Here is a 19,043-nt window from a genome sequence, read left to right on the forward strand (position 1 = left end):
AGGGCCTATGGGAGAAACCTGTGAGGGTTTACCTGTTAAAATGAGAGGAGAAAGTAGCTAGTTCTGGCTGAGGAGGTTGCCAGCAAATTTGTGAGGGTTTTTTTCAGTAGACTATCATCTGATTTGTGTTCTGGGAGGAGGGAATTCTTGTTAACTCAGCTTTTGCTTTTCTTCTGGGCAGGCAGCAAGAGGAGGGGATATGCATTGCTGAGCTCTCACCCTAATTGAGAAAGAACTACTTACAAGGTCTATTTTCTATTCTTTAACTCCTTGTAAATATATCTTTTGTCTTTTCTCAAAGTAAACAAATTTCCCCTCTAGTATATGGCAAATCTCATTCCTTTCCACCTAGAGCCAATTCAGTCCTCCACCTTTGCTGTTTTAGCAATTCTATGTTTCCCCATTTAAAGAAATTCTTACAAATTTACTTTCCTTTTTTTTTCTTTTCTGACTCTTATTTCTGTTTTTCTTTTTTATTTCTGAAGTTCTGTTTCCAATGTTCTGACCTGCCCAGCAAAAGCGAGGGTGAGCTGGCAGGGGTAGAAAGCTGTGACTGTCAGTGATCCTGTTACTGGTCTCAAGATCTAATGCAAGATCAAGATAGCTGCTTCACCCCTGCCTTTCCATCAGGTTGCAGGGAGGGAGGTAAGAGAGAGACTTCTAAAGCTAACTAGTCCTGCACTGGGCTGTAGGTAGGGGTTGCTAGAGAAGGATGTCGGAAATTCAATGCGCTGGTTTTAGTGGCCTGAAGCCTGCTGATGAGTGCCATTAGCTTAACATAATTGGTGCTTCTCTACTGGAAAAAATAGCTTCAGTTCTTCCCAGGAAACTTGCTCTATACTCATCAGCAATTTGAGTATATTGTAGTTTAGGAACAGCAGGTATCTGAAGCTGACTTATCAGCATAACGCAATGACACCCTCCTGCCCAGATTGGACCTGCCTGCAGGGTTTCACAAATTAAAATCCATCCCTGTTTTATGAAGAAAGAACTGCTTATTTAGACAAGGAAATAAAAATATGAAAAATGATTGTCTAATCTGACTAGGAGCTAAAGCATAACATAGGCCAGGTCTGTGTCCCACCAGGAGGAAGACTAGCATTAATTCACTGTCTTGGTGGCTTTTCTCCAGACAGAAGGTAGAGCGAAGGATGCTGTAGCAACCAGAAGTAGAGAATGAAAACTGTCGCTTTGCAGTCTAATAGTAACCCCATCAAATAATTTAACATACAGAGCTGAATAGTCTGGTATTATTTTTAGCTGGAGGAAAAGTATTTTGACTTATAACCTTCAGAAGGGGAGGGAAACATTAGGGAAAAAATAGGGAAATATATTCTCTGCTTATCTTTACCAGTCCACAGTTACTATTTCTCAAAATGGGTGTGCAATGTACATATCAGACAATGGTCTCTGAGTGCCTGAGTCTGCTGGCACACCTAGAAATCAGATCTATGATTTACGTATGCCATCTTCTAAGACTTCATTTGCCAAAAAGCCCAGAATGCATAAACTAAGCCAGTACTTGAAAACAAAAAAACCTATAGAATATCACAGGCTGTTTCTGGTAACCTCAGTAGGACTTGGAAAGTCTCAAGATTTGGGACAACTATATTATTAAATGAAAATTGTCAACCTTTGACCTTGGTCTAACATTAATGGCTTAGGACTTCTCCGCTTCCTCTGACTGCTAGAACAGTCTGCAGTTAAACCTCTGTAAACTAGTAACAAAGTTGAGACTTGTGTAAAAGAGGAAAGGAAATGAGAGCACTTACTGAGATGTGGTTTCAAGATTAGCAAAGCACATCTGTTGTCAAAAGAAGAGGGGAGAGATTGAGGAAAATATTTTCCTATTTGTTAAGTTATTTTACCGGACACTTCAGGGAGCCATTGAGTACTTGCATTAGGAACAAACAGAGCCTATTTAAAAAGGCTTGGACTAAAGCTCTTCCTGCCATAATGGGAAACAAAAATCGCCAAAAATCATTCTGCAATGTATACTAACAACAAAAGTGGCTCTCAATAAAATCACGCGTATTACCTAGAAACAGTTCTGCAGATACACCATTAAGAACTTTTACTGTCTACACAAAGACCACAGCTGTATGCTAGGCAGACTATGCCAGTAGACTGAGAAAACAGATCCCCCCAAAGCAATATATGAGATCTGCTCTTTTCACTGCAAAAACGTATTCTGGGTCTAGGAAGTAAAACTGTACCTCTTTCACTGAAGCTAGTGTCAAAAGCATGTAACCTGTCTATAATAATAAACCAATAAATAATAGCAAAACAATAGTTGATACTATAGCTTCAGTCTAGCCATTCATACCCAGGAAGGGCTGTGATACTTTCATTATATGAAAGCATTAAACGTCCTTTTGCTGATAAACATCTGTACATAGGAGTAATTGTGTAATGCAGCTTTCTCATTCAAACATCTTACTATGTAGAACTTATGTATGATTTAAAGCTGGGATTCACAAAACCAAAAAGTACCTTTTGTTGTCTAACGTTAAGCATACATGTGGACAATGTGAAATAGAGAGCAAGTGAAATGATAACATCAGAAGAGTGCAGCTTGAATGTGTGCTATTCACACGCATAGGACCTAATACAGTAACTGCACCTGCCTGACTCTCAAATCCATCCTGAACACTTCAAGGGTAACTCCAAGACTTGCAAGATAACCCACATCCATTACCAGTGGTCTTTGCTTTCAGAATACCAGGGAAACTTTCCCTTCTTCTCTTCTCCCTTCCCTCGTGTTAACATATGCCACGTAATGGCAGGGAAGCAGCGTACAGTTAATCAGTACTGATATGAGTAGATATTAGCACTGGTTTTCTAAATGTGTATTATTTCTCTGTATCATTTTGTGTTTTAAAATTCATGTACACAGAAGTGATAATAGAGATGTAATAGCATAGATTAGTTTAATGATACAGTATTCTTCCCTAAGGGATGATATTCCTCCATATCACCATGGAAGAAAAGCAACATTTCAGTGCACAAGCATATAGCTGACCTAAATATAGACAACTATTTCTGCATATTTGCAAAAGACTCACTGAAAAAACACAGGAAGGATTCAAAATAGGACTGTTATTCTACAAGCTAAGGACTAATACTTGACTCTTCTAAGGTATTTCAGTGCTTAATTCTCATTGAGATTAAGAGCGATGCTTCCATTGTGTTTCCAAGTGTATTGATATGAGCATTGTCAACAAAGATAGGAATAGAGACTAGGTTTAAAAAATTGCATTTTTGCAACAGCTTTTAGGTTATGGTTTCTAAAATAGGAACTACACAGATGAAACAGAAAGTAAAACCTGAATTCTGCCCTCTTAAATGCAGAGGAAAACCTTTTTCCACCATGTAGACATAGAAAAGTGTGTTGTTACCAGAGAGAGTATGGATAGAGTTGCTTGGGGAAGCTGGTTCTTGGGAGACTTTGCTGCCATAACTCACCTTTGTGGCTCCTGGTGTGGTCTGCTATGCTCTGCTCTGCTCCTTGGGGTTCCTGTCAAACCTAGAGTGCTGGGTCCAGTTCTGGGCTCCCCAGTACAAGACAGATATGGACTTACTGGAGTGAGTTCAACACATGGCCACAGAGATGAGTAAGGGACTGGGGCATCTTTCATATAAGGAGAGGATAAGTGGGCTGAGACACTTCAGCCTGCAGAAGAGAAGGTTCAGGGGGACCTTATCAATGTCTCTAAATACCTGATGGGAGGGAATGAAGGCAAGGGAGCCAGACTTTTCTCAGTAGTGCCCAGTGACAGGACAAGAGGCAATGGGACAAATTAAAAACCAGGAAATTCCATCTGAACACAAGAAAACACTTTTTTACTGTGAGGGTGGTCAAACACTGGGTCAAGCTGCCCTGAGAGTCTGTGGCATCTCTGTAAGGGACAAGCCCCAAACGCCTGTACTGTGAGCCTGGACGCCCTGACAGAACATCCCAGGAGTCGAGAGAGGGTTAAGTCATGAGGAAGGGCCTAGTGCCACTTCTCTTGATTGGTCACTTCTCTTGATTTGACGGTTGTCTCAACGACTCCTGGAACTGGGATGAAAGAAGGTTCCAGAAGCCCAGGAACCAGGGGCCAATAAATAGGGACATGTGTGAGTGTACAGGGGCTCTCTACACTGAATACCCCTGTTAGCAGGTCTGATGCTGGATCCAGGATTGGTGATCTATTTCTCTCTTCCCCTCTCTCTTTCTTTCTCTCTCTTTCCCTTCCGAAAGTTATTGAGTAACACAAGGCTTACCTTTGTTTCCTATAAAGCCGCATAACTTAGGTGGATATAATTGTTAGAGGGCCAATGTTTACAGAATATTTGGTCCATAGAAATCTCCCATTAAAGTTGATGTTTATGTATGGACCTTGAGTTATTTCACCTTAATCCACACTGAGGGGATTTGTGAATCTGAGTCACTCCCCCCTCCCCACAGGTGGGACGTGACAGTCTCCATCCTTGGAGACATTCAAAACAGAGTGGACACTGCCCTGAGTAACCTGCTGTAGCTGACCCTACTTGAGTAGGAGGGTTAGACTAGATGGTCTCAAGAGGTCCCTTCCAACCTATATGATTCTGTGATTCTGTAAAGATAATTTTATACATCTATATATACGTATCTATAAAAAGGAGAAATGTAAATTTGTGTATATGTTACACATTAGTGAATTCATGCAAATTAATTACTCCCTTTCACAAAAAAGTTCAGCTATTTTCAGGACCTAAATCTTGTGGCCTCCCATAATCTTTAATATGTGGTATTACAAGAACAAACGACACTCTTCAACCTGGCCTTTGCCAATCTGGAGACTCACAGAACCTTGTTTTTGCAGAGAAAAGATCTACATGTACTTTATCCTTCCAGGGAGAGGAAGGAAGGGAAGAGAAGAGCCATGTATGAGTGACATTAATAAGATCACGTACTGTATTATGTGGTGACTTGACTATGTACGAAAGCATGAGTCAACCACTACCAGGGGATGGACAATCACATAAGAGAACATTATAGGTAATTTTCACTCCGGTTGACAGCATACACGTATACACACACTATAGTTGCATACCATTTTTGTGCAGTTCTGCAGAGGGGTGGGCTTCTGCTCAAGTATTGTAATTATCTGAATCTGATCCTGTGAGCCTGCAATTGCTTTTAGCTCAAAATCTGTTGTTGAAATGGCAAACAGAATAGCAAGTAAAGGTTTCCTACATTGCAGCTATTGGTTGAAGATGTAATACATCAAAGCAGAGCACAGATGCAATCATGCAGCAAGCTATTTTAAAAACGTCAATGAACCGTTCAAAATAAACTCATTGCAAGGTAATTTAACACCACCACTTTTACAATTAAATATACTATTTTAGCATGCAAATGCAGCACATTAATCCCATGTCAGGATAGAAAATGAAGTGAAACTGAAGGGATTCTGATACATGAAAGTCATCTCAGTAATTTCTCATCACTTCATGGTGCTCTTAAGCACTGTAATGAAAGAATGAATTGATTTAAACAACATTTTGTTGGAGCAATGGGGTTTGTGGAATTAAATTAACTTGATGGTTTGCTGTAAGAGCAGGCCTGCATGGCATTATGTTATTCTTGAAATTAATTTCTTTTGCTCTCCAGAGTTATTTTTGTTTTGGTTTGGGGTTGATATTTTCTTTCTTACTTATTTCCATATTATCCGCTAAGGACTTCTGTGCTCATTTTCCACATTCATCATTTCATTAAAATGAATAAAAAATGCTTATTCAGATCCTTGTTGTCAGGTTCCTGAAGCCAGGAATCAGCAAGAATTCTTCAGTTTTATTTTTTTTTTTAAATAACGCACAATTCCTTTTTCTTTATTTGTATTAAATCCTTCTCTTCTTTTCTCTGCTAGGGAATATGGTGGAATAGAAGAATATTAACCAGGAAAATACAGATTCAGGTTATGCAGGGCTATCAAGGGAAAAATGCTCCAATGTAGCGTTTTAATGAAGCAAAACACAGCACCTTTCAATATATCAAGTTTAGTTACTGTTGTGGGCAATCATAAATGTTGTGGTATTTCTAAGAGTAAATACCTAGGTTAGATAGGACTCCTGTATTTGTTTAGGCATGATGTTAACTCTACAAAACGTCAGCAGTGTTTAGACAGAGAATGTGATGCTCAGACTCCTAAGAGCCAGATCATAAACTCTCTTATTTCCATTACTAGTACTCAGCTAATGTATATCATTTGCTATTATAGCCTAGGCTATACAGTACCCCTTGCACTCCCATCACGAAGGAACTCCCATTGGCACAAACAGGAGATATGCAGGTGACTCAAAGGGCCTTTCATTACCCGGCGCCTTCCCTTTATTTTATAACTTCAAACCCATATTGTTTGGAGGGAGGGAGTAGTTGGGCATATCAGTTCTCAGCCTGGAAAAAAATCATGTTTGCTGAAACTAGAGAGCAAGCACTCTGGTAAGAAATGTCAGGATATGCTTGTAAAGACAGTGGGTAAATACCTGCTGTGGCTCTTTCTCTTACTGTAAAAATAAACTAATTGAAATGGTTGATTGTAACAATGATTGCCAGGTTTTTGTCCTTTCACTGAGACTTGAAGATTTAGTATTTCTAATACTTTGAGAAAAGCAGATTTAACACTTTGGATGCTAACGTATGCCATATCTATAGTGCTGTTTCCTTAGCTTGGTATCAAGGGTTGGTTCCTACTGAGTTTCTTCAATAATCACAGAAACAGATACAGGAACACAGCATTATGCTCTGCTGACTCAGAGCAATGGAGGTTAGTTACTTTAACACACTTCTTTCATCAAGGCTCACTCACTTCGTGTCACTTTGTTCCCAAGAAAAGCCCAGCATGTGTCTCACTGGTCTCCAGATCCCCATGCTCTGGGGAGAGGGGTGCTGCCAGACCCAAGGTGGATAAACCTTGTTTGTTCTGGCCCGTACCGGGCTCTGGGCTCTCACCATCTGCATTTCTCTGGTTTGATCAGCTGCCACAACTTCTGAAGTGCCAGTTTTTGTTAGTGCAATGACTGTGACAAAAAAATGAAGTGACATACCCAGAGCCAGAGAGTTTGACCACCTTGTCACAAACAGTCTTAAAACCCTGCCAGGGCTCCCAGAGCAGTACTCAGAGCTGCAGTTTCCTTCTCTGCTTACCTCTTCACATCTCGCAGCTCTTATTTTGCTTGCTTTCTTGGTGCAGCATGGACCCCTTGTTCTCATCTGTGTAGCAGAGTTACAGAAATAGGGTGAGAGACTCAAAATGTTTTTCAAGAACTACCAAAGACCTCTTCCTTGTGATGAAATGAAAATGCTGAAGGGGAAATGACAAATTATACACTAATAGTTCTTTTTTAAGCACACCGAGGCAATTCATTAAGTGATGGACACTTCTTTCTCCTAATATTTTCTACCTGTTTTCTATATACTAGAAATATTAGGAAGAGTCCTTTTCAAAATGCCTCCACTACATTGATTGACTGCACATCGATAGCAAGCAGCCCAGCTGCCTATGTTTCTTTGTAGTTCACCTTTTTAGACCCTTCAGGTTTCTATGAGAAGGGAATAAAAGATTTTTATCTCTCTGAGCTATGGAAGATGCTCGGTTTCCTTGCAGACAAGCTTGCTTTGTCAGGAATGGTCTCTAGAATTAATTATCTGAATAATCTAAGTAGCATGTAGCAAAAGACCAGATGCTAAATCCTCCTAAATTGCAAAGCCCTGTTTCATAGTATTGCATTAGAAGCAAACAAACATGAACAAAAACCCCAAACCTTTTCGTAATGTATCTTCTTAGCAGTGTCATGTATTTTTAGCATCTATTCAGGTCTTTCTGCAGCCCTGCTTCAGACTTAATGTGATATATTTATACCAATAGTGAAAGTTATTTACAAAGAAAATCTTAATTCAGTGTCAGTGATTTGCTTTTTTTCCTGCAGATTCCATGCTCACAGATTTTAGCAGGATTTTACTGAAGTACAGGAGGCCAAGTGAGTCGCCCAACTCACACAAGGGGTCAGCGGCTCTTCCTGAGGTTAGAGCTCAGGACATTGCTGTGCTTTGCACTTCAGGGACAATTATGTTTGTGTTAAGCTAATGAGTTACAATTTTTTGAGCCATATTCCAGTAACAGATGTACATTTATGGCTTTCACTAGGCACAATGCAAATTGAATCTATGTGTCCAAAGATAGAATATGGCTTGTGATTTGTATGCATCAGATTTAATCAATAAACTCAACAGACCAAGTTTTTTCATAGTTTTACTCTATCGACTTTTGCATAGTTACACCAGAGGTAAATCTGTCCCAGTGAGAACATCTAATTCAGATTAAATATTCTGACTGCTGTTCAGCAAAACAATGTAAAATCTGGTGTTGGTGGCAGTGTCACTGGCAGTGTAAAGGAACAGTCTCACAGAAGTGACATGCTACAGCCATGCCTTAGACCATAAAGACCAATGCAGCTGAATAAACAATCAATGGCCAACTATACCCTGTAGGTACTGGTTGAAGAAGGAGTACTACTGCCACCTCTCACATAATCTGTGCAGATTTTCCAGTACATACCTTTGATTCTCTTAGGAGTTGAGATTTCTCATAGTTTAGGCTGTTGTGTGTGGGAAGTCTATGTCCTCTGCTTGATACAGAAAGATGGGATACTGGATATTATATTTTCCTTTTAAATATATATACTTACTCAGATATAGCAATATTTATTTTCAAGTGTGTATGTAGATCCTAAAATTAAGATTGTATTAACTATTAATAACTATAAATATTAAAAAGCACTACAATTATGTATTCCACAAAAATGCAGAGACATTTCCTAGTATATTGTTAATGTTTAAGTAGTTGGTTGTTGTTTTTCTTTAACCCTATTTGCAAGGTTTAAGAGATTTTGTTAGTCAATAAAGCTATATCAAACATAATTTTGCAATAACTGAAATGCCAGATCCCCTGTTTATGTCCACTGCTGCTGCTCTATTCAGTCCAGCATGGCGCTAGCAGAGTCTTTAATTAGTTAATTTTTTTACCATGTAGTACTGGGGCTTAGTTTGGTTTTTGAAAATAATTACCGGCATATATTCAGTTGGGAGTTCTGTTTAAAAATTTATGTTATACCATGGTCTTTTATTTTTCTAAATAAAGTATCTGTTTTAATGAGTGCTTTGTATCTGCTGGGAAGCACACACTAATCAAGTAGGAGCTTTTATGTAGACAGCCTAGGACTGAAAAATAAATGACAAATTGCATTGAATGACATTCACCTCATACAGAGGGCTAACATGAGACCTAGGCACAAGTCTTTCTATAACTGAAGGACAGAAATGGAATTTAAGTGGTCTACATGATGCTCCTCTAATAACTCTCTCCACAGAGCTGAATTTTATGCACAGTGAATCTTATCAAACAAATGTCATGTCACGGTATTGATGTAAATGCGCATCTAAAGTATATTTGTGCCAGGATCATCAGTGCTGAAACAGGCCCTAGACCTAATTCTGAAACCTTGACTGTTAAGCCTAACATAAGCAAAAATTTTTCTAAGTGTGAATTTCAGAATTGTTCTTCACAGAAATCAAATAGGATGTGTTGCTGTGGCAGATGTGTCTCTCTTGTGGAAACGTCCTAATTTCAAAGGCTTCTCACAGATTCTCATATGAAGTTGTTGAGGGTGTTAAATTAAGCCTTGGGTAGTAAGGAGTACCTGCTACAATAAATACAGAGAAACCTAGGATTTTCTGTGCTGGAACAGATCAATGAGCCATTTAATTTGTTATCCTTCCTCCAGCAGTGGCTGGCGCCAAACTGTAGGGAAAAACCTCTTCAGAGCATGTGTGCTGAGAAAGTTCTGCTGTATCTTTCCTGAGAAATGTAGAGTTGCTAAACGATAGATCAAGTTTTCTTAGAAAAATGAAAACTACATCTTCAAAAGTTATTACTTCACGAGCTTTTCAGCATAACCAGTTGTGATAAAAATGTAAGTAAGTGGTTTGCAGTGGAACATTGCAATATCAGAACTCCATACTGCTAGTGAATGCATCCATAATACTTTTTCTGGTACATCATGATATTAAATACCAGAGATCTGCTGATGAATATACCAGAACTATCATTCATCTGATTATTATTAAGCAGCATGATCCAGACCAGTGACTTCAATAGCTATAAAATAGAATCCTCTTTGAAAAGACTGATATTCTTCTTGGTTAAATATGTGTCCAGTTTTAGGGTTATGACTTTGTTTGTTTGTCTTTGTGGGTTTTTTTTTTTAATGACCCTGAGCTTTTGCATAATGAGGCTGACATAAATTATTTTTATTTGATGATTCTTTCAGCTGCCTGTAGTGTGACTAGGCTTGCCTGAAACTGTAGTAAATACTCTGAGAGGCCAAAGTCTGTTGAAACTATCAAGTACTCTACTGGAAAATTCAAATTCATTTAAAACATTAACTTCCTCCTCATTTAATCTTTTATTGCTAAGAGTTTACAACTGATTTTATGACTTTGGAATGATTAATTTTAATGCAATTCTTTCTTTGTTCTTTGATCAACTTTCTCCATTTTCAATACTCATTTAATAGTACTTTTCTAAAATCATCTGTCATCTTCCTATCTGCATATTCCACTCAACACAGTAAAACCTTGTCAAGATACTGCCTTGTTGGCTTGGTTTATTGGAATGTGCACCTGCAAATCGTTAATGGAAGATATAGGGCCTCTCAACACTACTAATGTTGCCCCAGTTGATCATATGCTCTCTTTTTCATCAATATATCTGTAAGCTCTGGGCATCTGTTATGACAGCACCTTCCCTTTTGAGGAAATCTCAATTAATGCTGTTATTGTCACTGAACTGAGAAATTTCTCTCAATTTACCATGGCTTGATGTGAGGCACACCCCTTGGACAAAAGTCTTAATGAGAGGTACAAAGCAAACTAGCAACAGGAGGTAAAATTATGTAATATTTTTAGAGACGGTAGTATTTTCTGCTTTCTCAGTTGCATGGTTCTGCTTTCCTAGATTGGAGGAAGATAATAGAATAGAAAAATACCAGTAAGTTTGTCCATAAAATAGGGGGTTTCCTTTATGAGATGTCAGGTGACAATAACCCAATGAACACGTTCTCTCAGAGTTTATGCAACAGAGAGCTTGAATTGTAATCCAACTTTGCACAGTCCCTGCTCCACACCCTGTTTGTGTGTCAGTGTAGTTTGCTCTTAGACCTTTGCAAGGTGCAGTTCACCTACTCAGGTGCTTGAGCCATCATTTATGGGAAACAGTGCAAAACCTCCTTCCCTTTGCTTTCCTGTTGCTGAGTTGCACAAGCAGATCCTAATCTTTCATTGTGGACAAAAGTATAAAAAAATGATTCCTTCTTCAAGTAAGTGAAGTGTGGGTGGCTTAGTTTGAATCCTGGGGAGCCAGATAATGGTCAAGGACTACATACAATGATGAGTACTTACACAAATACAACCAGCTAAAATCAATTGGCTTCAAGAGTCCATAATTCTCCTTTGAGGTGTGTTCAGTGTGTAGTGATAATAATAGTTGGCTTTTCGTATTTATATTTTACTGCCAACAAAAATGAAGAGGTAACCATCATCCCTAGAGATATGCCAAAGACATACCATAGTACAATGGCAAGCTGAGACATTTGTGCCATAAAGCAATGACTATTGTGAAGATATTAATAATGGGATTTTATAAGTACAATATCTTCTTTTAAGAAACTACTTTGTGGCTCCTTTTCCCCTCCTTGTAAGCTTAAAGCAGATTTATTTCTAACTGAGGTTGTTTTTAATAGCAAACAATTACATTAAGAAAAAAAATACAGAAATAAATGTTGGCACAAATAGATCAGGAAAACGTTCTCATGATAATGATCGAAGCTTGCTGCTTTTCCCCCAATAACCTTTATTAAAATTAATATTATTTGCTCTTTACATGACACAAAGTCCATGCCTTTTAACAGAAGGGAATTATATTAGGTGGTACCTAGATACCATGACGATAGGCACACCAGGGAGGCCAGCCTTGTTCTGTCTGATTCCTAGTCACAGCAGTAGTCATAGAAACACAGCACCGAAAGGGATGTGGAGTCCATTCTCTGACTCTCACAGGCAATCACAGTATTCAGTCCCATTCATCAAACCCATTTTAAAATTGGTTTCATTTAATGAAGTCAATTAGGAGCAGAGATGGATGGACAGATTACAGAGATGACTGTATATTAACCTTTTCTGGTTGTAGTCTCCTCAATACAAGTATTCTTTTTTTTCTTTTTCTTTTTCTTTTTTTTTTTTTTTTTTTAACATAGGATCTCTAGTGTGCCTCTGCTTCCTCCCTGGGTTGGGTTCCTTTATATAGAAAGAATAGAATGGTAATAAACCCCTGAAATCCTTTGAGGGTCTGATAGCAACAATGCATGCTTTAGAGGAAAGCAATCCCTGTGACATCTTTGCAGCCTAACAAAAAGATTATTTTGTCATTAAGTGATTTTTCTCTGTTGTTTTAGTAACACCAACCATCAATCCAGTTCCAGGAGTATAACAGACATTAAGAAAATCGTTGCCTTTTATACCTGTAATTGTGCTTCATTAATGAACAATGAACAGCCTTTTCCATTTTCTCTATAATCTGTATGAATTCAAGTGGCACAGAAAATTACATGGGAAAAAGTGTTGATTTGATTTAAAGAGCATTTGGGTTTAGTATTTACAGATTGTCATGGCTGGTGTAAAGCAATCTCTTCACCTTCCTGATGCTAATTCAGACTCCCAGCAAGGGATTTCAGGGTCTTAGTATTTAGTCCTAGGACCAAGGATGAGCACATTATTCCAGCTGTCTCAGAGCCTGACCTGGCATTTGCTCTCTCAGCAGATTTCAGATGATAGCTAGATTACAGATTTCTTGTAGCCTGCCATGTTTTTTGTAGAGCACTTTTGAGGTGCTGCCTAATTTGTCTCTTTCAGGCAGACTGGCCATTTCAGAGTTTCTTCAGTATCTTGCCAGCAGGCTCGGGAAGGCCACCTCACCTCTGGTTTTGGGATGCAGGATTCGCTCCCACAGACACAAGCAGAAAGTGACACTAGAATAGCACCATTAACATTACAGATTTCGGGCAGGAGGTTTTATCCAGCCATTTGTCAGAAAGCAATTATGTGTCCATGTCAACATTTTCATCACTGAATGTCTAAGTTAGGCAGATTTTAAATTCCAGGTGAGTAATTTTCCTTTCAAAATTCATTTGTTTGCAGTTACAGGGGCCACAGGATATTTCTGTAAGTCTCTGCCCGGAGACTAGGCGTCTAATTTTAGTGCGGTAGACAATACAGTTTAGGGGAGCTAGAACTGCTCAACACTCCAGAAAATCAGTTTGGAGATGATACTGAAACAGTTTTTAGCAAGCGGTTTGTTAAGGAGGAATTCCAGAGAACACACATGGCTTTGGAGGGCTAGATCTAACAGTTCTTCAAAGGGGGAAAATAGCTTAGCCAATTAATCCTCATAATATGAAATATCCAACTATGAGAACATGTTTTTTTATAACTCTCCTCCCAACTTTACCTAATTAGTTTTTTGTTTTCTCTTGTTTAGCATTTTGTTTTCCTTTAGGCGATTACACTTAGTCACAGTACATGGTATATATTATTTTGGTTCTTGGGCTACTTTGAAAATCTGAGCTGCCTTATAATTATCGATTCTGAGCTTAAGAATGATTGTTGGTCACACCATTGCCTATGAGACCAATTTTTTGGACACAGTGGCACTCCATTGCAGACTCTGTATTTGTATGTTCTTTAGAAAAATAATGTGAAGTAGTTTTACTAAAACAATCACGGAGTAAATATTTCTAAGCAATTTGTTAATATGCAGCCTATCAGCGAATAGTTGTCCAGCAGGATTTCCTGTCACCCTGTGTGGTGGCCACTATGAAATGCATTTTGTGGTCTCAGCCTATCTCATGAAGTAAAACACCCAAATCGTAAAAATAATCCCAAGAGAAAGAAAAAAAAATGTGTATTACCTGGTAACGTTTCTGTCTCAGGCAGAAGACAGGACACACTGGAGATAAGCTTAGTCTTCTCTGAAGTGCAGTCAGCAGGGTGAGCTCATTGCCCATTAAATGGGAAATTTTCAGACTATTCAAGTATTCATGCCAGATTTCTTTGGGGACTGTTTGGAGAATTTAATTCTCCAGGATTACTGCACAACAGCCTCTCCCAAACATAGAAACTCACAAGGGGGAGGGGGGCAATAAAAGATGGAAATTAACATAGCCAAATGCTCATGCAAATTATGTTTGAGTGCACATGATGCTCAGATGCCCCAGACCACCTGTTAACTTGCCATGGCCTTCAGTCTCTGTCTCTGGTCCTTCCCTTCTACATCTTCAGCAAAGGGATGGCCATTTGAATAAGGTATATCTCACTTAATCCATTCATAAAGCAAATATTCGTATCTGTATTTCAAAACATTTTCCAAACCAATGTGTTAATCAATGCGTTTATCTCCACTGGAAGTCAAAGTAAATCTTCTGTGTATTAGGCAGAGGAGCACATTTAGCCAGGGGTCAGCCCTGGAATTCCTTAATGCTAAAAATAAGGAAAACCCATGTTTTTCCATTCTTTTTATTAATTTCTTTCATTTATTTCTTTCTGTCCATTCTTTTTTTTTCAAAATATAATACACCTCTGTCTGAGAAGACCTAATCATAAAACAGCAAGCTGTAAGTGCATGTGTAGACACAGGGAACGTGTAATAGTCCTTTCTCCTGGATACTTCTCCATGCGTATTCTATATGATGTATTTCTGCCAGTGAAGACACTGGTTTTCATATCAGTAATAAATATTTTCATTCCTGTGTTTGGCTTCTATTCACTAATGCAGTAAGTGCTTTACAGATTCCTCAGTAGAGTAGATGAATAGCTTGTGTCTCACTAAGCCATTTCTACTATGTCACTGTGACTACAAACCCCAGAAATGAAGGCACAATGTCTAGCGCAAAATGCTCCTCTGGCCTTTGTTTCATTACACCCACTCCCCACAACAGCCCGCAAATTTGTACTGCTTCTTATACCACAATCTTAATGTTACTGAAGTAAATTCATTAACATTGTTCATTGTCTTGTTTGCAAGATAAAGCCAATCAGCAAGCTACTGTTAAACCATTTTATTTGTAAGAGGTATTTTCCAAGCCAGGAGAAATTACAGCAATTGTTCATCATTAATTTTGTTAATAGATGTGTGTTCATTTGTACTACCTTGTAAACAAGGCACTGCATTATACAGTAGGCATAGCGCTAAACTTGGGATGCTGTTTAATGTCCTCATTTTATTCTGTATAATCACAACATTTTCCAAGAAACCATGACTAATAACCTTGAGGCAGGGCTCTTTGTGAATTTTGAAGAACCAAGAAGCTGAGCTTTGGAACCAGTCCTGAATATTATAAATCTTCACCTATATCAGAACCTGAGCAAATGTAAAGTGAATTATTGAGGCAACTAGCTTAGCAAGATTCTAAAAAAGGATTAGACACATATGAATACTGTAAAAAAAGCCTCTGCAGTTACAGCAGGTAGGATAAAATTACAAGGGCTATCAGCCCACATGCTTCAAGGCATAAGCAAATCACCAGCTTGAGTCAGGAAGAAATGTTCTCTCATGGGAATTATTTTTATCTATAATGCAATTATGTGCATTATAAAACACTTAAGTTCCTGATGAATCAGTCATTGACCACTGTTGAGAGACAGCAAACTAACATAGACTAATTGATCTGGTTTTGATATGGAAATTTCAAAGTGCATAGACTTGAAGGGTAACCAATCAGCTTTTAATGAAAACTTTCAGACAGGAAGCTGAAAGCACTTTATAAGGAAAATAAGTTTCAGTGTCCTCATTTTACAGATTAAGAAATGATACCAAGAAGAGAGAAGTGGCTTAAGCAAAGTCACAAGTCAAACACAGTCAAAGCCAAGTGTATCCTGCAGTATTCTGAGTCTTACACCAGTGCTCATCCTGTTGGGCCTGAACCTGTTGCTTGTACAGTTCTGTTCAGTTTTGTCTTCACAAAATTGTCTTAATGCAAGTTCTTCATGAATCTGTTTAATTGGAAGCACTCTGAGTCGGTTTCACAGAACTGTCTTCATGTAAATCATTTGGAGTCATGTTTGTGTGGATCAGTCACCTATCAAGAACTAGTTATGGATTGCTGCAGGGGAAAATAGACTGTCATCACTGCAACAGAATAACTTTACCATTTTTGCAATGCAGACTATTCTCCCCAGGGCAGACAAATTGTTTCAAATAAAAGTGTTTTTGTTTCAGAACAATTATTCCACTCTCCTCAAATATGTGCAAAGAAATGGTGCTTGGGGCTGGGTGTCGAGGTAAGAGGTTTCTCTCTTTCTTGCATATGGGGGGGGAGAGGTTGGGCCTGGTGGGCAGGAGGTGTGAGTGCTGGCTCTCTGATCGTGTGCCCTGTGGTAACCTGTGCATAGGCACTGTTAAGTCTCATTTGCAGGGGCTGTTTTCCCCCTGTTCCCATCTCTGGTCCCTCAGGACTGCTGTTCTTTAATACTGACTCTTACTGTTGTAAAATAGACTTGCCCTACACAAAGAGGTGTGAAAGAGTCATATGATACACAAACACAGTGACTACCTGACAAAGCAAAGATTAATTTTGTTTCATTTTATATGTAATGAAAGGGAAGTGATTTTTTCCCTTTTAATATCGTGAAAAGGAGATGACTGGATATGGAGGGAAAAGAAGAAAAGGAGAAAGGCTGAGAAGGATAGCTATGGAATAAGTGCAAAGAAGAGGCAGGTCACTGGAGTATGTAGCTGAACATCATGGGGTAGAAATCCAGTCAAAACTCCAGAAAGGTCTTAGATCACCCAAAGATCTTTGTTTTGGTGGTGTCTGTTGCTGCTTCTGTGATCTGGGGTTTCTGACAAGTTCTGCTCCCCAGCTTTTCCACAGGATCGCAGAGTGATAGAAACAGGGAATTCACCCAAGGTGTAGTAGTCCCCAGTCCAGGGAAACACTGTCCACCAGTACTGTTGTGGTTATGATGGAGGAGATCTCATAAAATGGTTGGACTCAAATTTGTTGTCTTCTCTGCAGTGCAGCAGGCCCAGCAATGATGGTTTACAGTTTTTCTTTCCAGTTGAATCTGTCTTCCTCATGCCATCATGCATTTGTCATGGATTTTGCTGGGGACAAATACTGGCCCAGTTGAATCCTCCTCCAGTTGAAATGAATGTTAGAAATCCCATTGATGTCTGGAAAGTGGGATTATGGTTTATAGCATGGGCAAGACCGTACTCCAGAGCTGGAACAGCATGCAAAAACCATGGCTTTCCAAGTGCTTAGGTCATTCTCAGAGTGGTAAGTTACATTTTCAATGGCAATTTCTTGGGCTTTTGGTGGTGTTACATCTAATAAGAATCCAATAAAAAAGTAGGGTCATGCATCTGATCTGGGCTGTATGACAAGTCTGGTAACTGCCAGTACAACTTCCATTATGAGACCTGGTCTCTTAGGACACCATCACACCATGAGGGAACTCATGTACAAAGTACCTCCTGTGATAGGAGTTAAGTTGTCTGGTCTTATGGCTGAGCACTACGTAGCCTGGCTTGTGTATAGTGCTGCAGTGTAGGTGACCTCCTTTGTATTTTGAACATGCTTATGTTCTTGCTTATGTTCATGCTTATGTCCTTGCTCTTGATACAGTCCTAACTGCTTCATGTGTCCTCCTGATCCCAAAGTCACTGAAGTGACACTTTGTCATAAGGTGAAATATCTTTATTTTCAGCTGTCTAAAGAAAAAAACAATGACAGTGTTATATTTATTGGAACATGGATGTCAAATCAAATCAATTGTTTTGCCCAATGGTCACTAAATCTGTCATTTAGTCTTTAGGCATTGAGAGAGACAGGAGAGGGAAAAAGATCAAACCAAGCCAAATGGAATGAAGCCACATCAATATTAAGGTTCTGTACAAGTCGATGAAAAGAGACATTTGATTTTATGGGATTTGTAAATCATTGTATGTACTGTGTGATATATAGTATAGGAATGAATGTAAGAAGATAACCATTTACGAAAAAATAAAAGAAAACTGGATGAAAGTCCATGCAGGCACGCAAGGAGGGATGATTTGCAATGCAAATAAGTGAGGCTACTCAACGGTCTTATGGACCAAAGCTAATGAATTTCTAATTTTACAATTAATACCATCTTTTTATCAACAAAAATATTTGTTCCTGCTCTTGCAATATCACTATTTACACAGTGTTTGAGGACTAGTATATTTCTTTGAAAAGTCATCCACTAGAGAACCCCTTTTCATTTGATTATGATATTTTTTATCCCATTGGCAATATGCTATTTTGGTTTTAACATCATCATTTGATCACAGTGTCCAATATCCCAGGCAAAAACTAATTGCAACATCAGTCAGTTGTCATTTCTGTGTGGTGTGGAGGAAGCAAAAAACTTTCAGCTGTAACATAGCAGCACATGTGAGGAAAAAGATTGCAGACGATGAAATATCTGTCAAATGTAGATCCTCAGCAGACTTTTCTTGCTGCTGTTTTCCTATTCTGACAGTGTCAAGGAGGTGCTATTCAATACTCCTGACTGTATTTCCCCCTTTTTTCTCAGGTTTTGGACAGTATCAACTTCTGTCAAAATATCCGTACTCAACAGGCTAAGATGAAACCCTGTTGCATAAAACCATTATAAATAATACATTTCCCTTTAAATCTTTTAATTTGATTAAGGATATAAAACAGACAGATCATGCAAATTTTATTCAATAACTAGTTTATATCTGTCAGAAAATATGGAAATCAAAGGGGTTTAGTTTAAAGCATTCTTGCATCATAGTTAATCAGCATTTTTAACTTGCAGATCACAAGCTGGTATATATGAATCAACTGCTGTGCTAGGACATCACATTAAAAATTCTTTTTGAATTCAAAAGCAACTTGTCACCATGCATGTTCTA

The sequence above is a fragment of the Platalea leucorodia genome (genome assembly GCF_965183815.1).
Source record: "Platalea leucorodia genome assembly, chromosome: 7".
NCBI lineage: Eukaryota > Metazoa > Chordata > Aves > Pelecaniformes > Threskiornithidae > Platalea > Platalea leucorodia.